The sequence below is a fragment of the Rhinoraja longicauda genome, chromosome 16 (genome assembly GCF_053455715.1).
Source record: "Rhinoraja longicauda isolate Sanriku21f chromosome 16, sRhiLon1.1, whole genome shotgun sequence".
Lineage (NCBI taxonomy): Eukaryota > Metazoa > Chordata > Chondrichthyes > Rajiformes > Arhynchobatidae > Rhinoraja > Rhinoraja longicauda.
The window spans coordinates 34,167,355-34,192,527 of NC_135968.1; the positions used below are offsets into that span (position 1 = coordinate 34,167,355).

A 25,173-nucleotide genomic window follows, 5' to 3' on the forward strand; every position below is an offset into this window, starting at 1 on the left:
AGGACCTGCTTATTGCTGGCTAAACTGCTAAACACAATGTTTCTTTTGCCACACTGCTTGGCATACAACTTCAGAGATTGCCATCCTCCCTGCATTTCAGAGCACGTGCCAGTGTAAGTATAAGAAAATAACTGCAGATGCTGGTACAAATCGATTTATTCACAAAATGCTGGAGTAACTCAGCAGGTCAGGCAGCATCTCGGGAGAGAAGGAATGGGTGACGTTTCGGGTCGACCCGAAACGTCACCCATTCCTTCTCTGCCGAGATGCTGCCTGACCTGCTGAGTTACTCCAGCATTTTGTGAATAATGCCAGTGTAAGTGGTCAATTTCCAATAATGGAGAGCCACTTCAGATTTGCTAAAGGCAAATTGTGTTTGGCCAATCTGACTGGTGTTTTCTGATGAAGTAACGTAGAAGGTTGATGAAGAGACTGAAGCAGATGTACTCTAAAGTTAAGGGCCAAAAGACATAGGGAAGGAGATTTACAGGAAAAATCATCAGTGATTCTGATCCAAAACTCACTTCTTGTTAACGTGGTGAATACAGAATTGATCAGTTTTCAGAAGGAAGTTGTACTTACAAAAATAATTTGACGGTTATGGCCTAGCTACACATGGAGCCAGCAAGGACTCAATGGGCCTAATGGTCACTTCCTCTCAAATAATAATGCTATGATCAATGAGTTGCTTCCAAATCAGTGTTCCAGAACCCTGCACATTTAGCGCAGTAACTTAACCACTATGTAATTGCCATCTCATGTGACGAAGCAAAGATTTATTCAATAGATCTCACTCGTGGAGTATTCATTCTCCGTTCAAAATTACTAAGCAGCTCAGTGCCCCTGCCAAACTAGACTATGTTCAGCAACAATCAGCCTTCAAAAAGCAGTTCCTCTATTTTTTACTTTGAACTCTTAGAGTTCACAGTACTGTGAACTGTAGCCCATGACCAAATTATTATACCCAATGATCAACCAGTGAAATCAGACACTGAAGGTAATCCTGAGGTTGCTCTGCCTGAGCAATAACATTATATTATAGCAGACTAGGGAAGCTAAAAGCACATGTTCTGCACAAAAGATGGGAGCCAACTGGAATTCTGCCTGTTGCAGAATATAGAAGAGCAGTTGCAACCTTTTGCCAACTGGGAAAGGGGGAAATAAATAAATAGACATTGATGTTATTTTGCAGGATGTCATTACAAAATATTTATTTGGCAGAGCATCCTCTGGCTTCTGAATGTTCCTACAGAACAAGAAGAGGTTGAATTTGTTGAAAAATCTCACTCCAGGTTCGCAAGCGAATAAGGTGATGAGGAAATTGGCCCTCCAACACGACATGAGCTCATTCAGTGCAAATAGGCACATTTCCCCCTCATTCTTGGAACTAATTGAAAGATTCCCTCCATTCAGTGCTCATCACATTGATAAGATATAAAAACGGGAAAGACAAAAGCATTCAGAACTGTAGAACTAGAACATTTGCATGTACTTTTAGATAAAGAATTAATTAGTACTTGAGGAGATAAGGGTCGTTTGAGTTTAAATGTTTTATTTTACCACACAATTATCATCTTAAAACCTGGTAATTGCATAATAATTCTCATTTCCCCTCTGCACAGTGGATGTTTTTTCAGCAAATCGCGTTTGAGGCTCTCAATGACTCTTTACATATTTTTACGAATAATCATCTCATAAACACTCTATGCTGAGAAACTCTACCTGAAGAAGAATTGGGAGATGACTCCAGGGCAGTCAGATTCGACGAGGGTTGCTTACTCTGTATCTCTGTTCTTGTCTATCTGCTGCTCTTTCTCCCACTGGCTAACTTCCTCATTGCTAGCTGTACCACTAATTACAAATTAACTGTTGGTGTAAAATGCCACCACTCAATACTCCCGCTTCCTCCCCACCCCACCCCCCCATCACCCTTAAACCGCACATTTGCCTTTTGCTTTTCTCAGTGAGAACTGATCTTGCAAATGTAGCTTTCAAGCGCCTGTGCTTTTCTGGATATCATGTCTGCAAATAGACTAAACACCAAAATTCAGCTTCCCAGTTACTTAAATTGTTAGAGTACCTCTGATCCGTTTCAGCTACTGAGCCTGTGACTGCTTTACAATTTACCAACTTCTCTTCAGAGTAGGTCCGAGTGGGAGTTTCACTGTCTTGCGATCAGCTAAATCTCTGCTGTTTCTGAGTCATAGGCTAACCTCCAACTGCCCTTTCCAGCAAAAATTCTGATCTACACAGTTCTGAGAACTTCAAGTGCACAGAAATCCTCAATGTTCAAAACCCAAAACTTCACCACCAAACCCACTACCAAATATGGCTGGCAAGCCAACAATAGTCCACACTAACTCCACCTACCTCTGTCGACTGTATCCCACCCACCACAATCGATCACCTATCTTAACTCTGGACACTCATCTCTCTATTCACAATTTACTATCAGAAAATTAGTGACACACTAATATAATTTGTGTTTTCCATTTCCATTTATAGACATAGTTTGGCTGTCAGTACAGACCCTAGCTCATCACTTCTAACTTCAATTTTTCTCTCCAAAAAAACCCAGCTTCATTCTTGGTAGTGGTTATTTGTCTTCACCTCAATATTCTCGGGTTCTCTGCTCTTCCATTTTCCTGCACTTCATTGCTCTTCAATGTTTCTAAGCCGCTGCTGCCGTCTCAGGCTTGACTCTCACTATGCCTTTCTTGACAATCTCCAAATGGCCCATCGAGGTCTCCCCATAAGCAGCTATCCAACTGGCATCATCCTGCTCTCTTGCCACCTCCTTGGGCACCAAGCACCTGCATGGCCATCTCCATCTCACACGGCGCCATGATCAGAGATATCTGTTGTCCTCCAAAATATCAACCTCTGGCAGCTCTGGTTCAAAAAGGACCAAGCCCCAAGCATGGGAATCCCTCACCAAAATTCTCCACCTGCCAACTTCCCTTTTCCTTCTTTACGATGCCCACTTAAAACCGCAGTGTGTTTTTTTGATAATAATGGACCTGTGATTGCAATCCATTAGCTTGTTTCTGGAAATGTCGGAGTACTTTTCAGAAGAAAATCTGCTTCTTATAAATTACTATGTAGTGAACCCTTTTCCACACACAAGTGTGTGAAACAGACTGCATGGTATACGTGGACAACGACCTGGTGTACACGCAAACTGGATTCCAACTCAAGCTGGAGAACATTCTGCTTCTGCCTTTCCCTCTTCCTGGCAATCGTTGGGTGTCTTTCTGGGCTCCAACTTTAATTCCTGTAGCATCCGGTACAATGGGATTTTAGTACAAAGTCTTGAGCTTGAAAATGGTGCTGGAGCTATGGATAGCATTCAATGCTGTTATGTGTGAATTCACACACTGATGTGCTTCATACAATTAGTATTTCATCTGACCAAAGAAGCCTTCACTCTTTCACTGCCTATAAAGGGGGAAATTCCACACGCACTTATTTGTTTATATTGCCGCTATTTATTTTTCATTGGAAGATTTTTCGATACGCTATACGACAAGCAAGCTTGAAAGGTTGCTTACAGAGGGCCCTTGCCAACATAATTATTTAATTGGTGTGTATGACCAACTATAAAATCAATAAAACCTGGGGAGGGGAATTGCAAGGGGAACTCCATTTAATTTGATCACAAATCACTATATCCGATTGCTTTCCACTCAAAAATCAGTATGGGCGACTTTGCAATGCAGAAAAGAGAGGCATAAAAATGTAAAAAAGAAACATTACAAATGTGCACACAACTATATGTTATTAAAGAGGGATGAAAGGAAAAGAGGGAACATAAAAGAACAGAAATGGCTAATAGGGGTGATTTTACACTATGCATTGGTTTGCCTTTTACTGCCAAGGTCAAATGTTTCAGAAACTGAAAGAAGCCAGATTGTTAAAAGAATAATTAGACATGTAAAATGATCCAACATCAGCCACTTCATGTGCCAGACCTAATCTGTAGATCTTTGTGTCACACTCCTTACAGAGGAACATTAAGGGTCATGCTGGAAGGTTTCTGGACTTTTGACTTTTAGGTCAGTGCTCTCTTCCACAAGTCGTTAATGGCAAATTGAAACATTCCCCACATGAAAAGTGACACATTTCAACCCATCAAAAATCAAAGCAACAGGCTTGGGTCAGCTATAACGGTTACAATACCGTTTTTTAAAATACAGGAGTGATTATTCTTCCCTCACAAAATGAATCTTGTTATTTTCCATCCTTCGCAAATGTGGCCACTTTAGTATAATTGCTGCAAGGTTCTGCAACGGCTGGGGTTTTTTGTGCAACGTCACAATAAAACATCCATCTCAACATCAAAACAGTTAAATAAGCACACAAGACTATACTTCATAGGCTATATTCATACTTCCAAAAGGTTTCCACAAAAGGCACATACGGCTACTATTTTTTTTCTACTCATTTATGTAATGAATCTTGCCACTCATTATTGTAATACCTCTTTTCCTTCATCAAACATGGGTTTCTACACTTGATTGTATAAATAGGACGCAGCATGAAGTATTACTCATGGGACTATTTCCATGAAATGGCTAATCAGATAAATTTTTGTTTTTCTTCTGACATCGCAAAAGTGACTTATTATTGCTTAGAGCTACACTCTGATAACAGCGAGGATAGACACAAAATGCTGGAGTAACTCAGCGGGACAGACAGCATCTCTGGAGAGAAGGAATGGGTGACTTTTTGGGTCGAGACCCTTCTTCAAACTGAGAGCCAGGGGTGAGGGAGACATTGAGATATGAATGGGTAAGATGTGAAAACACAGATCAAGAGGGACGATGATCAAGGAAAATGAAGAATGGTTCATTGTTAGCTGAGGGAAAGGTGACACCGAGGCATCCAATCAGTAAACTTTAATCAGGAGTACAGTGAAACTAGTCGGAGAACTAACAGCTTCGCCTCCTTGGGCAATTGTGGTCTTAATCATTTTTCAATAAGTGTCTTAAATCTGCCCAATATTGTTCCAAACAGTGACCAACTGTTGAGCTGTAACTGAAACCCCACAACAGTCATGCATTAGGTAGTTAAGTTTCTTTTTTATTTTGGGGTCAGCCTAGTCATTTAAATTTTATGGTCTCAAACCAATTTTGCCAAAAGCTCAGTGAAAGGAATGTTCACATTTACCACCAGAGACCGTATTTAGCTGGACTTGCATTTCGCAACCTCACACGTCCAATGTTGTGCCTTAAAGAGTATTGGATGGTCCAAGAGAATTAAAAACATTCCTAAGGCACGTATCACCAGCCACCCACCCACCAAACCACTAAATCTTTACCAAAATGAATTCAGAGTGACACAAATAATGAGTGCTTTACATATGCCTGCCACCCGGGCCATTCCCTTTTCTCTCTTTTACCTTCTGGGAGAAGATACAAGAGCTTGAACGCCCATATGTCCAGACTCAAGCAGCTTCTTTACCACTGCAATCAGGCTCCTTGATGGGCGACACAGTAGTGCAGCGCAAGACTTACTGCTCAGAACCTCTGGTACAAGCCTGACTCTAGTACTGTCTGTGTGGAGTTTGTACGTTTGCACTGTGACTGCGTGGGTTTTCTCCAGGTGCTACCACACTCCAAAGACATACAGGTTAATTGGCTTCTGTAAATTGTAAATTGTCCCTAGTTTGTAGCATAGTGCTATTGTACGGTGTGATCGCTGGTCAGCACGGACTTGGTGGGCCAAAGGGCCTGTTTCTGTGCTGTGTCTCTAAAGTCCTGAACCAATCAATCTTTCACACACAATTAACGGAGCTGCTATCACATACTCTTATCTTGACTTCATTCGATTAATCCATTATTGCACTTTAACTTTCTTCTTTTACTACTTCAGATTGCTCCACAATCACTGCTCAATCTGCCGTTTTGCACTCATCGTTGAATTTATTTCTCCATCTATCAATTATCATGCATACTGTGTACTCTATGAGCTTCATGCCAACAAGGTATTTCTTTGCACCCCAGTGTACATAAACTACCTGCTGCCTTTCACCTTCCAATACACAACTTGGAAAAAAGTCAAACAGGCACTATTCCCCAGAAAGGTTGTAATTTTCCACAGCTTCAAAGGGGGTATTGAAAACTGTCAGATTACCCACCGCCAATTTCAACACCTACTCGTGATATTCAAACCACTCTTTGTAAATCGATTGCTGTGAATTATTTTAATGCATTTTTGAAGATCAAAATTGCTGCTCTGGAAGGTTGGATCGCATGGGATCCAGGGAGAGCTAGCTAGCTGGATATAGAATTAGCTTCATGATAGGAAGCAGAGGGTGGTGCAAGGAGGTTGATTTTGTGCACACTGAGGTGTGCCAGCAGTGGTGTGCCTCAGGGATCAGTGCTGGGCCCCATTGCTGTTTGTCATCCACATCATTGATTTGGATGAAAATGTACAAGGTACATTATTGATTTGGATGAAAATGTACAATGTACAGGCCTTCATCAGTCAGGGAATTCAGTATAGAAGTTGGGATGTTGTGTTACAGTTGTACAAAATGTTAGTGAGGAGTATTATATTCAATATTGGTCACCCTGCTGCGGTAAAGAGGCCATTAAGTTGGAATGGGTGCAGAGAAGATAGATGAGGATGTTGCCAGGACTCGAGGATCTGAAGATTAGAGAGATAAAACAGGCTAGGACTTTATTTCGTGGAGCACAGGAGGCTAGGAATGATTTTAAAAGGTGTATAAAATCTTGAGGGGTAGGCTAGGTCTTTTCCCATGGAAAGGGAAATCAAGAACTGGAGGGCATAGTGCTAATGTGAGAGGGGAAAGATTTCATCGGAACCTGAGGGGCAGCTTTTTCCACGCAGAGGCGGGGGGGGGGGTATATGGAATGTCCAGCTGGAGGAAATAGTTGAGGCAGGCAAGTAACAACAACATTTAAAAGGCATTTATTCAGATGCATGGGTTGGACATATTTAGAGGGATATTGGCCAAATGCAGGCAAATGGCACTAACTTGGGCATATTGGCCGGCATGGATGAGTTGGGCCGAAGGGCCTGTTTCAGTGCTGGATGACTATAAACTTTGATTTTTTTCGTTCCACACAAAATTTATAAGATTGGGTCTTTGGTTTCCTAAGTCCAATCAATTATGGTAAGTATTGTCTTTTAATGCAAAGGATAAATTGAAAAAATTATGAACATGTCATTTAGTAATGATTGTTTAAACTCAACATTTTTGCCACTTCATTTCAAATGGAGCAGAAGAAATAAGCATCTTCTGAAATTTACAAAAAATATTAATGGACTATTTAAGTGTGTTAAATGCAAGTATTTAGACAGTTGTTTGAAATGGCTTATGAAAATACAGGAATGTTGATAGAGGGTAGGGCTGCAATTCAAACCAACAAACATAACATTTCCAACAAGGAAAACTGTCAGGTGCACGTCCGGGGATTTTTCCCCCAAAGCTCCCTCACTGAGGGGCATTGAAGCTAATTAAGGAGCCCCTGTGGTTGAAGCTGGCTAATTTCACGCAGACTAGGGATCAACATGGGTCTGAATCGGTTAATGCCACATTGTTAAGATTTAAAACCCAAGTCTAGATTTGGTCAAATTGTTAAGGAAGTAAACAGAAAACCCCATAATTTTTCAATACATTATTTGTCCGTAACACGTTAGAGGATGAATACCCACAGACTGAATATTTAAGGAATCTTTTCATAGACATTTTTCACTGGAGAGTCAAGTGACCCAAACCTCGTAGGAGTTTACAAGCTTCCTTTGTGGACAACCTTGGTGGGCGGCACAGTAGCGTTGCTGCCTTACAGCATCGGAGACCCAGGTTCGATCCCGACTACGGGTGCTGTCTGTACGGAGTTTGTACATTCTCCCCGTGACCGAGTGGGTTTTCTCCGAGATCTTCGGTTTCCTCCCACAGTCCAAAGAAGTACAGGTTTGTAGGTCCATTGACTTGGTATAAATGTTTTAAAAATTGTCCCTAGTGTGTGTAGGATAGTGTTAATCCTGTAGTGATAATGTGTGGGGATCGCGGGTCAGTGCAGACTTGGTGGGCTGAAGGGCCAGTTTCCGTACAGTATCTCTAAACTAAACTAAGACCATCAGGCTTCAAGCAAATTAGAACATCATCATAATCTTCTTGATTTATATGTAGTTTTCAGCAAGGTAAATTCTAGAAATATGATGAGAAGGCAAATACTGAAGGAATTAAAAGCAATTAATACCACAGAATGTATATATATATTCTGTTTATATTGGCACAAGTTCATTTGCAGTAAATATGACCTGCTCCTTTACTAGCAAAGAGTCATTGAACTGTGCTGCATAAATGGAAGATAGACAGAAAAAGCTGGAGTAACTCAGTGGGACAGGCAGCATCTCTGAAGGGAAGGAATGGGGGATGCTTCGGGTCGGGACCCTTGTATTGGTTGGGGACAAACAGCTCAATCAAAGTGAGTTATACTTTAAGTCAGGAGTCGAGAATGTTTTATTGTCATACTAGACCAAGTGGACCCGTTGGGCCCAAACCTCTCCTGCATTGGTGCAGCACCTTCTCCTCCCCCCCTCCCCCCTCTTCCCCCCCAACCCCCCTTATCCTTCCTGCCCCCTCCCTCCCCCCCCCCCCCACTCCATTCCCCTCATCCTCCCTCCCTCCCTAGGAGATAGATTTAAACTTTAAAATGTGAATAACTTTTAAAATATAACACCGATTTCAATGAAACTTCTTCCATTAGCACCAAAGGGACGACGGTGAGTAAGGTGGGCCTAGAATTGTCGTGCTATCGTGTACCGTTTTGGCTGTAGTTCAGGAACAAACAAACAAACGAGAGTTTTAGTATATAGATGTCCTGAAACGGAACAATTAAATTATTTCTTGCAGCAGCACAACAGATATGTGAACATAGTAAAGGTACTCTGTAAGCAACATAATAAATAGCAAGAAAGTTCAGTCTGTAAAAAAACGAATAGTACAAAGACAAAAACAATGCCCACAAGTCTATGTAGTTCAGAGCTTCGTTGGAGGTTGTAGTGTTTAATAGCCCGGGTTGTTGGGAAGAAGCTGCTCCTGAACCTGGACATTACAGTTTTCAGGCTGCAAAGCTACCTCAGGTTTAAGGCCAGACATCCCAATTCAATGGGCCATTTGACCCACAGACATTTTAACAACCTCTGCAAAATGTTCCACGTCATGAGCATTACAAATAGAAAAGCGGGCACTGCAGAGGCAAGCAGAGATTGATGATCAGGGAAAGCAACACTTGACGCTTAAGCTCATCCATGCTATTTTAAAGACATTAAAACAGAGTTGGCAACTCCCCTAATGCAGTTTCAAAAACCTGCAAGAAAAAGTTATGCCCAGTTCCAAAACTTGTTCCTTCGCATGTGACTCAACTCTGCCACACTAGCTTTGAGTATTACTGTTGAATTTCCTCCAGAAGTAGCAATCTTTCTCACATTTCCAAGCTCAAGAAATAGCTCTTAAAAGATCACTGGACAATACAACCAGAATTATAACAATATAAACGAGTGTTGGCAACTAATGATGGCAGGCAACAACACTGGAGACACTGACAAAAAACGTCCAGGTGTGAAGAGGAACTGGCATAGACTTCTGAAATGCAGTGAATGTAGGAGCCAGCCTCTGTAGAGGGAAGATGCTAGTGAGATGTCTCCAAGTTCACAAAGCCCTCTTCAAGTGCCCACACTTTTGCCAACTCTTCATTGCAGTCAGATACCTCTTCCAGGCAGAACTACGAAAGCAACTTTCACCAAAAACAGAGGATTCCCCATGCTATAAGTAGAGGTTTTCTTGACATCTGTCTCTCAGCAGGGAAATGCAAAATGTTACATGCTACATATACAAGCCACAGAGACACTGACTTGCAGAGAACATCCAAATGGCCCTTATGTCATTTTGCTTATGTTCCCTCCCACATCCCAAATACAAATGGATTGATACATTAATTGGCCACTCTAAATTGCCCTTAATATGTATGTGAGTGTTAGAAAGAATGTAGGGAGAATGAAATGCACATTATTCCCATGTCTGTACACTGTGAATGGCTTGACTGTAATCACGTCTTGTCTTTCCACTGCCTGGTTAGCACGCTTCAAAGGCTTTTCACTGTACCTCCGTACACGTGACAATAAACTAAATGGGCCGGGGATAATGTTTGAGGCAAATCTGTGGGAAGTTGATGAAAATCAATGAATAAAATGGGATGAATGTAAATGGGTGCTTGATGGTCAACACAAACCCAATTGGCTGAAGGGCCCATTTCCATGCCTGTTAACCCTGTGACTCCAAGAGTCATAGAGCTGTCTGCCAAAAAATTGCTGGAGAGATATGTCTCACCATTTAAGAGACATTCATTTTAAGTATTCAGTATTATTAAAAGGTGCAAGGGAATAATGCCAGCCATGATTTAGGCCAGTGTGGTTGAAAATGTTGGCAGAAATTAATTTTGGGTGTCACGCTACTGCTAATGATATTCATGTAAGCTGGTCACCTGAGAACAGCTGTACATCATACAGAATCCTTGCAACAAGATGTCCAAATCTAGTCCGTATCCGAGTCAGCGCTACTGTTATGTCACTCAGAAACATGCACAAAATTGGTTAATGGCCATTAATGCAAAACACTGATGAACCTCCAAGCCCAGATCTCTTCCATATTTTGATACTCTCATGTGGAAAATGTCCCTTGCATTACCCCTCAGCTCCTGCAGCGCATGTTTTTATTCAAACATGCATTTTGATGCAACAGCCCCAGAGCTAAAAGGGATGTTAGCACCTCATAACCCAACTATCTGCACGCACAGTACGTACCCGAACAGGATTACGTTCTTGCTCCTCCTATACTATCATTCCGCCGACGTAACTGGAATCTTTTTTACAAACTTTGTAAATTTGAATCAGCTTTACCTCGATAATTGTAAACTGAAGATTTTAAATACACCCTGCAGGAACAATTTTGCACGTGAGGCACAACATATCTCAAACACACAACAAAGATTCAGCTTTTAAATGCGAAATGTCAACATGTAAAGTATCTAAGCTCCTCTTCGTTCAAGGAGTTGAGATTCAGCTATCACTGGAAATTATTCTCTGGTTACAGTGCAAAACAAGGAATGAGAAAATTCTCCTTGTGACCTTCAGCATAATTAAAAACGCTGTATTGACTCAGATCATATTCGACTACAATAAATTGAATAATGCTGCAAAACACAGATAATGTGAACAGTCGGAACATAAATACACCGGAAATCTATTGTAGTTTTAGAAATACAGCGTGGAAACAGGTCCTTCAGCTCACCGTGTCCACACCGACCATTGATCAACTAGTTCTATCCTACACACGAGGGGCAATTTTACAACAGCCAATTAACCTACCCTTTGCTTGGGCAGTTTACACCCCAGCAGTATGAACATTGACTTCTCTAACTTCAGATAGTTCCTCTGTCCGTCTCTTTCCCCTCCCCCTTCCCAGTTTTCCCACTCTCTTCCTGTCTCCTACTACATCCTATCTTTGTCTCACCCCCTCCCCTGACATCAGTCTGAAGAAGGGTCTTGACCCGAAACGTCACCCATTCCTTCTCTCACGAGATGCTGCCTGACCCGCTGAGTTACTCCAGCATTTTGTGTTTACCTTCGATTTAAACCAGCATCTGCAGTTTTTTTTCCTACATAACCTACAAACCGGCATTTGGGTTGTGGGACGAAACTGAAGCACCCGGAGAAAACCCACGTGTTGACACGGAGAACGTAGAAACTCCACATAGACAGCACCCTTAGTCAGGATCGAATTTGGGTCTGGGCTTATGCCACTGAAGGCTGATGGCTTTCCAAACTACATCCAGAATGTTGCTGAAGATATTTTCATGTTACGGTGACCCCATGGTGTATTATCAAAATGAGGGTGTTTATAGTGGTTCAGAGGACCACATTTTTACTGACTACCTTAAGAGTCCACCTGCAACTACAATTAGCCTTGCTTAGGATCATTATTAGAAACAAATGACAGCATTTCACTGAGCTCTGCTCTATCTGGCACTCCACTACAAGGCACAGGCAGCTGATATGAAAAGATGAGGCTGTTTCCCTCAATGGGTGACGATGACATTTTAGGCACAACAGTATCAAATAAATTATACTCAATAAAATAAAATAGTGGCCAGAGTGATACTTTCATCCAAACAGAGAATTAATTATAAAGCAGAGCAATGAATGGCAATATGTAAACTGCCCAGAAAGTGTTGGAAACACTTAACAAGCAGCGTCTGGACTGAGAAACACTTTTCATGAGCAGAATTAGAATTGGAAATGTCAGGAAACAAGCTGGTTTTAAATTACAAAGAGAGGGAGAGTGGAGAGATCAGAGAGATTGTGGATGCCCAAAATAGCCCAGCACAGGACTATGTGCCTATGCAATTATAAAGAAAGCTCACGAATGCCTCTGATTCCTCAGGAGTTTGAGGAGATTCAGCATGTCGCTGAATACTCTATCGAACGTCTTCAACTGTACGGCGGAGAACATAATGACTGATTGCATAACAGCCTGGTTCGGACATTCGAACACTCAAGAACGATGGAGGCTCAGTCCACCACAGACACGGACTTACCCACCATTATAGGTAACTGACCCCTCCACCATGAAAGGGATCAACAGGAGTGAAGGCAGCTAACATCATCATGGATCCGCACCACCCTGGCCATGCTCTCTCCTCTCTGTGGCCATCGGTAAGGTGCTACAAGAACCTCAGAACCGTCACCGCAAGGTTCCCGTTAACCATCAGGTTTGAGAATGAGGATTATGTAAAATTGGTCATTTAATAGTCAACAATACTGATGCTAGCTTTATATTTTCAATTTATTTAATCGGCAAGTTTTTAATTTCATGTCTCCAGGTCATTAATCCAGAGCTCTGAATTACTAATCCAGCAGTATAATTTTGGTTTTTGTACGTTAAAATACAAGCAATTGTAACATCACATCATCATAATTGCTCCCCTACCAAGCTGCTTCTACCACGCAAAAGGATTATCAATATTAATAGTCTGTGGAAAAGACGTGGGTTTTAAAATGAGATGCAAGCTTAATGCTTTCTAAAAATAAATGCACATTTACTCATCCAAAAATGAGAATTATTTTTTTAACAAGAAAAACTTTTCCATTTAACATAGCAGAACTTCAATACTCTTAGATCATCCAGTCTATTTTCCTGTAATGGAAACAGGTCACCCAGAATAACTGGCAGAAATTCAGGGGCACACTGGTGATGATTATTTTTTCAGCAGTTTATGCAAAATTAAAATCAATCTTTTTTTCAGAAGTTTCTTTTAAAGATTGAGAAATCCAAGGATAATAGCACTGTCTACCATTACTAGGGTGGCACAGCGGAAGAGATGCTGACTTACAGCACCAGAGACCTGGGTTCGATCCTGTGTATGGGTGCTGCCTGTATGGAGTTTGTATTTCTCCATATGACCGTGTGGGTTTTCTCTGGGTGCTCCGGTTTCCCCCCACACTCCAAAGACATACAGGTTTGTAGGTTAATTGGCTTTGGTACAATAGTAAATTGTCTCTAGTGTGTAGGATAGTGCTAATATACGGGGTGATTGCTGGTCGGCATGGACTCGGTGGGCTGAAGGGCCTGTTTCCTCGCTGTATCTCTAAAGTAAAGTCTAAAGTAAAGTCTACTAACAATTCAGTCCTGTCATGGGCAAGCACTGCAGCTGGGTTAAGTACTTAAGTGGTTCTCATGTTCTGTGACTATCAACTGAAGAGGTGTCTAAATGCTGAATAGCTGGACCGAGGTATCTAATGCAGCAAGACTCCCAGAGTGTTTACATCTCAAGGACACAGAACAAGATGATTTTTGGCCTTCCTGGGAGATGAGAGGCAGTTTTTCAGATCACTAAAGTCAATTGGAAAGGAAATGCAGTGGGCTGCATGGTGGTCTGACTATTCTTATTTCTCATTCTGCACCGCAATCAAAAAATTGATCTCTCCGTTAACATGGCAGGATTCAAGTAAAAACAATTTTAGCAGTGGTCTGTATTGTATTTAAAAGACGAGCACTCTGAACCTTTTCTTGGCAAAGCCCAGTCCTTCATATATGTAGGCAAGACCAGGCACAGACTTGGCAATCGCTTCACTGAACACCTCCATTCAGTGCACCTAATCCTACCTGATCTCCCGGCTGCTAAACACTTTAACTCCCCCTCCCACACTGACCTTTCTGTCCTGGGCCTCCTCCACTGTCAGAGTGAGGCCCAATGCAAATTGGAGGAATAGCACCTCGTAATTCGCTTGAACAGCTTACAAACCAGCGGTATGAATATTGACCTATAACTTCAAGTAACCCTTGCTTTCCCTCTCTCTCCATCCCTCCACCATCCTAGTTGTCCGACCAGTTTGACTGTCCTGATTAAATTTTATCTTTGTATGATTCGTTGTCACCTTCCCCAAGCTAACAATGATCTATTCTACATTTTCCTTGATTCTCACCCCCTTTGATGTCTCATTTTCACACCTGACCCTTCCATACAGTTCCCTCCATAATGTTTGGGACAAAGACCCATCACTTATTTATTTGCCTCTGTACTCCACAATTTGAGATTTGTAATAGAAAAAAAATCACATGTGGTTAAAGTGCACATTGTCAGATTTTAATAAAGGCCATTTATATACATTTTGGTTTCACCATGTAGAAATTACAGCAGTATTTATACATAGTCCCCCATTTCAGGGCACCATAATGTTTGGGACACAGCAATGTCATGTTAATGAAAGTAGTCAAGTTTAGTATTTTGTTGCATACCCTTTGCATGCAATGACTGCTTGAAGTCTGCAATTCATGGACATCACCAGTTGCTGGGTATCTTCTCTGGTGATGCTCTGCCAGGCCTGTATTGCAGCCATATTTAGCATGCTTGTTTTGGGGGCTAGTCCCCTTCAGTTTTCTCTTCAGCATATAAAAGGCATGCTCAATTGGGTTCAGATCGGGTGATTGACTTGGCCATTCAAGAATTGACCATTTTTTAGCTTTGAAAAACTCCTTTGTTGCTTTAGCAGTATGTTTGGGATCATTGTCTTGCTGTAGAATGAACCGCCGGCCAATGAGTTTTGAGGCATTTGTTTGAACTTGAGCGCTACTAGAAACTGACGTTGTGCTTGTTATACATCTGTTAGCCCATCAATATAGAAGTTAGTCCCTATATTTTTACCTCAAAACATGTATCCTTATCACTCTAACATCTGATTCTACTAATTGAATCAGAAAATCGCCATTTACAGACTTGAGAGCATCAGCTGTAATGTATGAGTGCCAAGTACTGACTAACAAAGTGAACTCTTCCCCTTCCAGCCTTGATCAAATTCAAAGCACGTGTCCAGAGATTTAAAACAAAATATTAATAACCAAATGGAACAAAGTGCTTTCAAACAAAACAGCTACTATAGATAAACTTAACACATCACAATCTGTTGTCAGCCACATTTAGTGTTTTAGCAGTCAGTTGACAGAGCGATGGCAGATGTTTCTTCTTTGTTATTTAGTCGGACAATCAGGGAACTCGTCAACAAATGGTGCAAACTCGATCAGGAAGTGTACCAGAAAATGGCTGCTTCTGTCACTAAGCTGCTTGTCTGATCTATCTGCCAGTCATTTATTGTCAGCACTTTCCAGTCCTTGCCAGATGCTGGAAAAGAACATAACCAATTTCCATTTATGCATTCACCACTTCAAACTGATGCAAAACCAGTTCTAATAATCATTGATATAAATGGATAAAAGGCAGACAAACTGTGACTGTGTGCAGGGTATTCAAGCTGTTCCAAGAGGAAATCATAATCAAATTGATTTGAATAGGATCAAACGGATGCTGAAATAATAAAGACAGGATTGTTTCCTTCGGTGGCATCTTATTGAAACTCATTTACTCCACAAAATGCACACAATCTGTGTTTCAACGCAACAGCTTGAATAAGCCACAGAAGTATTATTCCATCATTGTTCTGATATAGTTGCTAAAGCTAGATGGAGCAAGTTTAGCGAGTGCTGGCTGTGTACCAGCAGCTCATCCAAGTGGCCATTTTTCATGCTGAGAGGAGAGAGAAAGTTGGCAGGATGCTGTGGGGCGAGGTTCCCACTAGCCTGCAGGCTCCAAAATCACTCTCAGTACTTCCCAGTCCCATCTCAGCAGGCATTGACTCAGTTGTGAAACACAGGGAACAGGCGGCAAGAACAACAGGTGAGGCCTTCCTACTCAGTATCAGCCTGGGAAAGGGGTCAGACCCCATCCCGCTGATTGTCGGGGCGCAGCAGGAAACACGGCAAGATCAGATGGCAGTGTAGGAGAGAGGGGTGTCGAGGACAGTGAATAATAAGATTTATTTCAAACAGGGAATCGAATTAGGAAATCTTTACACAAATAGCTTAAAATCTCTGCACAGGAGTAAAAATAAACATAAAACTGACGGATTGTTATGAGACATACAGATTTCCAACAAGCAAGATCTAAAGAATAAGAAATATGAACTAGTGTGGTCTAGTCATCAGCCATTAATTTACAAAATAAATGCTTACAATGAAGATAAGGATAAAAAACACCAGTTAAATATGATATATTTTGATAGCAGAGCAGTATGAGCTTAGTAGCACCGTTCCTTGAGATACTATAATTAGCAAATACCAAGCAGTGGTGAGTGGGAACTGTTCAGTCATTTACAATTTTGAGTCCTCATTTTGATTTTGCACAATGCGATGACCACAACTCTAACCCTTATTTGCAGCTCAGATAGTAGGAAGGACAATGATCAAGGGATCAAGGCAAGATGATTACAAATTTGGAACTCATTCCCTCTGAGGAGATAAGAAATTATTTGGGGAATAAAAACCACTAGGGAATCAAACCATTTTTTTTTAATGCCTGATGGGTCTAAGCAATATGCTGCAGGAGGGGTTTATGATTAGTGCCCAGCTGTAATAATGCATTAAGGACTTTGAATGCACAAACATTATTTCTGATCTCCACTGGGAGTCAGGAGAGAGGAAATCTAGAGATATGGAAAGGTAAGGTGTGAAAGCGATAGATCAAAGCAGATGTGTAGGAAAATAACTGCAGATGCCAATTCAAATTGAAGGTAGACACAAAATGCTGGAGTAACAGCGGGTCAGGCAGCATCTCAGGAGAGAAGGAATGGGTGACGTTTCGGGTCGAGACCCTTCTTCAGACTGATGTCAGGGGAAGGGGCGGGACAAAGATAGGATGTAGTAGGAGACAGGGAGAGAATGGGAGAACTGGGAAGGGGAGGGGAAAGAGAGGGACAGAGGAACTATCTGAAGTTGGAGAAGTCAATGTTGAATCACAGAGGGGGAGCAGTGAGAAAGGGTGTTGCAGAATTCTCGCTGGAGAGAGAACTTCAAAGTAGGCATACCTTGAGGAGATTTTGCCATGGAGCAGATGAAATGTGTAGGCTGAGCAGTCAATAGCATTGAAGAACTCGCGGTCACAGAAAGTTGATGCGATTGGTAGAATTATTGGTATAATGGTTGGGACCCTACTTCAGATGAGCATTTACTGTGTGCAGTATATTCAAACTGTTCAAAAGGAAAATATAAACTGATTTAGTTTAGTTAAGAGATAAGAGGAAACAGGCCATTCGGCCCACCGAGTCCACGACGACCAACAATCCCCGCACACTAACACGATCCTACCACACACTAGGGACAATTTAACCAAGTCAATTAACCTACAAACCTGTACATCTTTGGAGTGTTGGAGGAAACCAGAGATCTCAGAGAAAACTCATGCAGGTCACGGGGAGAACATACAAACTCTGTACAGGCAGCACCTGTGGTAAGGATCAAACCCGGATCACTGGCGCTGTAAGGCAGTAACTCTACCACTGTGCCACCGTATTTGAATAGGATCATAAAAACCATTTTCAGAAAATTTCATAAGGTGCTAAAAACAGATTGGAATCTGTACATATAATTGCAGAAGCTAAAATATAATTTTTATTGCAATTCAGATTCCACTAATTGAAATACTTGTGCGAGGAAATCAGAATACACATAAAATTAGACTTTCAGGGATGCAGAATTTCTAAGCAGTGGCTTAATGTGATATATCCTATCACAGAGATCTCAGCCACAAAGATGAACATTTTCGGAACTTTTCATAATGAGAGAGTTTGCAACTAGCTTAAATTCACATTCATTCCCTCGATCCCAGTGGAGAACCAGCAAACAGTATTTATAAAAGGCGCAATAAATCACTGACAGCTACATCGGAATTTCCACCCTAAAGTAAGTACATGGTATTTGCAAAGTATTTAGATTAACACCCAACAGTTTTAGGGTAATTACCATCACGAAGTCCCAGCCAACATATTTACTTTGAAGCTCATGAATACCTCTTTTATTGTTATAATAAATATTAACAAAATATTATTAAAATTGAAGTGCAGTAAAGAATTGCAGATGCTGATTTAAATCGAAGGTAGACACAAAATGCTGGAGTAACTCAGCGGGACAGGCAGCATCTTTGGAGAGAAGGAATGGGTAAAGTTTCAGGTCGAGACCCTTCTTTAGACTGAAGAATTAAAATTGAAGTGCCTGTGTTTGCTTCCACTTCATTGTACTGAGCCCAATCTCTTTGCTAAGAAATTCTTGCCACAAACCATCAAACCTCCTAGCCCATCTCCAAACGCCCCCCTAGAACACCAAGACTCTCCTTCCTGGCTTCCTCTACTCTTCATAAATATCAACATCACAAAAAATGACAAACATGCCCTTCCCAAAAAATCGAAAATCTCCCCAATTTAAAGTCTCATTCGTGAATTTTCTCCGTCTCATTACACCTAAACTCAGCAGCTTTCAACAGCTATATACTCCAACTCTCATCCTCCCAAACTGTTCTTCTGACTAAAGCTCCTTCCCTTTATTCCTTTAATCACTATAATTTTCCCCCTCCACCTTCTTTCTCATTTATGAGTCACTCATTAGCCGTATCTTTGACCAACCCTTCCAAAACCCTCTTACATTTACCCAGCACCCACATTCCGTTCATAAGCCCTCAGGGATTTTGAGTATTTAGTAAATTGAAAATGTACTCCATGAATTTAACAATGATATCAGTAATATGTTATGGAACCCTGTGGTATATGAACCATTTTGTAACAATTAAATACAATTCAGACTGCAGACATTAAGTTAATGTTCTTGACTCTTTGTCAAAGTGACCAACTGAGTTTGAATGCTTTTCAAACCCATGCGCTTGTCAGGAAGTAATTATAACTGGAAACGGCAACTCAGTACAGCAACGACTTAAGAAAAATGTGCTGACATTTTGATCAAAGTGACGCTCATACTTTTTCAGTCCAGAGGTACAATAGAGTCTGTTTGCTACAATCCCTTTTAAAAAAAAATTTGTACCATATGTCCAGATCTCTTAGCAGTGATGTTTTTCTGCCTCGCATTAATTTTTCTCACAGCGAGAAGACCACCACTTCCAACGGGAATAACTCAATCTAAATTCAGCTGTTCAGAAGGCAAGTCTGTCAATCTAACCACAAGAAGAAAAAAACAATTTAGTCCAGATAGCATTCCTATCTCTTACAGTTGATCTTAAAGATGTGACAGGCAGCAAATTTTCATATGACTCAATACAACCAACACTGCATCACACAACACAAAGAAAACCTGAATCCTACTGAAGATCTGACTATCTGAAATATTAACCACAAGTCAGAAAGAACACCAACAATGAAAATATCTTGATTATATTGATTGACAGATGCACGCACATTTTGTAACTCTTCCGTCATTCTTTTGTTACATTGCCCGAGGCAGAATTTCTCAGAACATTCTTGCAGTTGACAGAATCCAAAATAATTTGAATGAGCCAGGCACACATAAATGCTGACCAGCAGCAAACTAAATACTTTTTTCATGGTTTCAATGTTTTATATTTAATCTTTGGCTGTATTTATTCTAACAGCTGCAAGCAGAAATTACTCACACTGCGCTTGAACCTTCTCTACTGTTCAACGAGATCACGGCTGATCTTATGCCTCAAGCCAATCTGCCCAATTTGTGTGTTCTCCGATTTTCCCGAGAATCTAAAATATCTGCCAGCTCCATCCTAGAATATATGCCAATGTCAGAGCATCCAAGGTAGAAAATTCCAAACAATTACAATCCCCAGCCAAAGAAATGTCTCCTCAACTCAATCAGAAACAGGCAACTTCATATCCTCACACCACGCCTCCCAGGTCTAGATACGCCAGTTAGAAATAGCTTCTCAACATCTGTTAATCTCGGTCAGAATCTGTTATCTCAGCGTAATCACTTTTAATCCCTCTAAACTAGAATACGAGTCAATCTTCTACAGAACAATACCCTCGTCCTGAGAATCAAGCTCATGAATCAATTGTGCACTACTACAAATATATCCTATATCTAGAACAAAACTGTGCAATGCTTTCCAAATGAGGTCTCACCATAGCCTTATACAATTTCAACATGTTTTTTCTTACTTTGTGATTCAATATACTCACTATGCAATAAAGACCAAGATCTTTTAATAATGGTATTGGAATTGATATTGGTTTATTGTCATGAAGACTGAGGTACAGTGAAAAGATGTTGTTTGTTTCTATCCAATTAAATCAGATGATATCAAACACGAGCACAATCAAGCCATGCACAAGTACAATAGGTAGTGCAAAGAACAAAATACCAGAGTGCAGAATATACTTTTACAGCATTGAAGCATTATAGTTTGCAATGCAGGTAGGTTGGAAGATTGGGACTACCCTCTAACATATGAGAAGATCGTTCAGTAGTCTGATAATAGAGACGCAGAAGCTATTCCTGAATCTGTTCGTATATGCTTTCAAGCTTTAGTATCTTCTGTCCAAAGAAACAGACTTCTCTCTAAGCAGATGCACAAAAAGGCTGAAGGAATAACCAGGATCGAATGTTTATGAACCAAACGCCTGATTAAAATGCTGGTTAAGTAACGACTGATTCTCCTGCAATCCTTATTAAAGCAAATATTGAATTTTTCAATGCTAGAAATTAGCAATTTCCATTTCATGCATTATGTGCTTGGTGTTATAATTCTTTATTCAAATGAGATATTATTATTACATTCCCAAACAATAAAAATATAGGTAGATTAGAAAAAGAGTGACCACATGCACATTATTTAGTTTTCTTTCTTACAGCAATGATCTCTTGCATTGATTGGGCAGTAACTCAAGCTGATCAATTGTTGATGAGATTCAGTGTTGCTTGCATGTATTGATGAGAATGATAAATTCTCCATATACAGTTCATGTAGGAAGGAAAAGTTTGAACAGTAATATTATCAATGCAATGCAAACTCTTTCAGAACTGCAAGGGATTTTAACATTACATTCCAGCAACAAGATGTTCTAAACTGTATAACTCAGCTTTACTAGGGACCACTTCACTTCAGCAGAAGCAAATGTCAACAACCAAAATCTAATTATAGAAAGAGAATTGTGAGAAACTTTGAGACTTTAATCATACTATAAAGAAATAGCATGCAATGCAACACAAGGTGTTAATCTTATCATGTAACATATAAAGCTGTTGTACAATGCACACGAACGCTGCACTGCGTGAGGCCACAATATTTCAACAAGCAATATTTTTGGCAATCTCTGTATTGGTAGTCAGCACAACTAATTAGCAAAATATTATTTTACCAAACCACTTCACTTCCCTTCCCCTCTTCCCACCCACCCCTCCGATATCTATACTAAGTCTTGGGGTTGAAATGCTCAGTGTTCAAAACAGGTTCAGCTAACACCACACTCATGATTCAATTGAGGAAAGCGTAAGAATTCAAATAAAGTATTTGGGGACACTGCTGTGACTAACCAAGTCATTTTCTGTGCTGGACTGCAAAATGATTTCAAGATCTAAAGATAATCAAACCAGAGATAACTTTTAGTTTTCAGTTGAAAGATTTGCCCGCCTCATTGAAAGACTTAAAGCAGCAGAGATCAGTGACCCTGATGAAAACCACAAATTCAACAACTTACCCGTGAAAATTTTAATTTAGATCCCCGTTGAAAACTGAAGATTAAAGATTATTTTCGTATCGTTTTTAAAATGAACCCCAAGCCTGCCAGATGCAGTTTTCCACACACAACTGTGGCGGGGATGAAAGGGCGAGGGTAAACTTTAACCTACAACTCCTCTCTTGCCACACCAACCCAGCCTCCACAATGACAGCCGTCTGGTGTGCATCACACTGTGCTGTGTGAAGGAGCACATCTGCACTGTGTCACAAATTAATCTTTGCAATTAAGAATGCAACTTCAATAGCAATTATTAGTACACACATACAAAGAAAACAAGTATTGCAACTGGTGACAAACTACAAAGCCATTGCGTTTTCCTAATTCCTGCACAAAATTTAGAAACGTTACCACGTAACAAGATATTAATTTTCCTTAGTTGTTTGCATGGGGTGGACCTTTGAATAAATGTCCATGCATCGTCTGTGGTAACTGAGATGTTCTCATTGCATCGTGTTCTAGAAGCAATACATTTTTACATTTTAGACAATAGACAATAGGTGCGGGAGGAGGCCATTCGGCCCTTCGAGCCAGCACCGCCATTCAATGTGATCATGGCTAATCATTCTCAATCAGTACCCCGTTCCTGCCTTCTCCCCATACCCCCTGACTCCAGGGGGAGTATTTTGAAGGACCGAGTCTCTGTGCTGGTGGACAGAGGAGAGGAATCGCGCCAAGCAGGCTGAGGGGCTCACCTCCTGCGCCTTTGGAGGTGCAGAGGGTGTTCCAAGGTCAGCTGTGAGAGGTGACCCAATGCTGTGAGGGTCAGAGCGAGTGGTGGCCGTGTGAGGCGAGGGACGGCATGTTTCTGAGATGGGCCCGGGTCAATATAGAGTGGAAAGGGCCGCAGGAGGCCTGCAGCAGCGTGTGGCTGGCTCGATTGGATCAGGCGCCGCTCCAAGGAGACCGAGTACGTGGATCGGATGCGGCCTTCAGTGGACTGGAGTGATGGTGAAGGACATCGACAATCTCGCCTGGCCAGGACATCCCTACAACTCCAACCCAGTGCTGCCGCCAGGGCAACAGGCATTTAAGGCAAAGTTAAGAGTCCACATTTTTAAGAACCTTGAAATGTGAAGGTTACAAAATGTTGCTGGAAACGTGGCGACTTGTGTGAAGTCTCAGTGCAATCTACTATTCTTATACTCCTGACCTTAAGTATGATAGTGCTTATGGTAAGACCTTTTACTAAATTGTATGCAAAAAATGAATTTCACTGTGCATGTGACAATAAAGTACCATTGAACCAACACTGTTCTAAATAATTTCTAGTTCTGCAACACCGTCATTGTGAATGTAACGATACCTGACAGTGCAAGCTGAAACAGTGTTCGTTACCCCACACTAGCTAGCACTGCCAGATGACTTCAATATCTGCACAGCATATAGAGTTTCAAAAATTAAAGCTATTACTACATAAAACAGGAATGCACCATTTCCTGATTTTTAACATTGTCATTGCTGGCATGATCGGTGTATACAGTACACAATACAAATGGCAGGGACAGCAATAAATGCTTTCAATCATAATCCCACGCTTTGGTAATGGATGCTTCTATCCATGGGTGTAACGAGATAGCTGCAGTTCCACCCTTTACTCGGGAAACTTTCCAAGTGCAGACGTTTTACCAAGTGCAGATGTGATGCCAGGTTGAAATTAACGCAGCAGGCAGAGGGATACCATCGTCTCTGTGCAGGACATCGGCCTGGTCAGCGTGGACCAGGAGACAGCCTTTTGACAGGATAGCTCACATACATGACCGACATGCTCTCCTAAATGTGCTTCGGGGAGGGAATCAGGAATTGGAACCAACTGTTCTAACTGACATCAGTAGCACAGTCCAAATCAAAGGGTGGGAAACAGATAGCTTCCCCATCGTCTGAAATAAAGCAAAGGCTGCCCACTCTGCCCTGAATTGTATGTAGGCTGCAGAGAACATACTGAGGGATGCATTGAAGCCTGGTGTGGTAATGCAAAGGCTTTGAGAAAAAGGAATGCAGTTTAATGTCTTTCTGCTGTTAGATATTGAGAAGTTAAATCCTGTGTAGAAGCCTCACAAATGCTTGAAGTTTGTGTTGCCCCATAAGACCACCTGAGAGGCAATGGTGCAAAACCCAAGACACTGAACCCAATAGCACTGCAATTGTACAGACTGGATAACACTATGTATGTAAATATATCCATGCACTTTTTCCTTGTATATATTTTATAAACTAAGTTTCTTTTTGAAATTTTAAAAGGTATTAATGCGGCAGGTGCAGATCATTCTAGTGAAACCCAAAAGCTGCAGTATCAAAGTGAATATTACTCATGTTGAAATACACCCTATTGTTATAAAATATCAACTAAATATCACTAGGTGTTAATTACAAGATCTAAAGGCTGAAAACCTTTACAAATTAGACTCAATAAACCAATTTGCCTAAAATTAATCTCTGGTCACAAACATGCTATGTAATAGCAGTCTAAAGAAGGGTCCCGACACAAAACGTCACCTCTCTGTGTTGTCCAGAGATGATGCTGACCCGTTGAGTTGCTCCAACACTTTGTGTCTTTCGATGTAGTAATTTTCATTAAACTTGGGCTCAAGTGATCAATTTCCAGGTAATTTTACTTTAAGCAATGGTTAGGATTCTGAATGTGTAACAACTTACAATGCTAAAATGTACTTTCACTAGCCTGAGAAACAAAACAATAATTTCAATTTCTATTTGGGCCTTTCATACAGAGAAAACTTCCCATGCCAAGACCACAGTGTGAGCCTCCAAGTTTCATTTCAATACAATTGTTGAGTTGCCTCCCTGACTTATTCAGGAAATGGAAGACACTGAGAACTCCCAAGGTCTCTTTGAAGGGAGGATACCACTTTTAAAGTAAGACAATCCAATATCACCGCAGTGAGGGGAAATTAAGGCACGTCACTGAGCTACCACAGGCCTGCTTGGACTTTCCCCACAGAGGCGAGGGCAAGGAGCCAAGTGTGTTCACCAGCAACAGAAGTGATCTACAACAGGCTCTGTATGAAGGGCCCAATAGGGGCA

At 41.1% G+C, this 25,173-nt stretch overlaps 1 protein-coding gene across 3 annotated transcripts in view; it reads right to left on the minus strand.

The window, feature by feature from the left end:
* Positions 1 to 25,173, minus strand: part of ctbp2a (C-terminal binding protein 2a) — a 249,401-nt gene that overhangs the window by 151,597 nt on the left and 72,631 nt on the right. The window contains exon 1 of one of the 3 annotated variants that reach the window (XM_078413606.1): positions 1,723 to 1,811. The exons of the other annotated variants lie outside the window; for them this stretch is intronic. The gene's annotated coding sequence lies outside the window, so the exon portion shown is untranslated. Of the gene's footprint in view, positions 1 to 1,722; positions 1,812 to 25,173 lie in introns of those variants that run through there. 3 annotated transcript variants of the gene reach the window in all.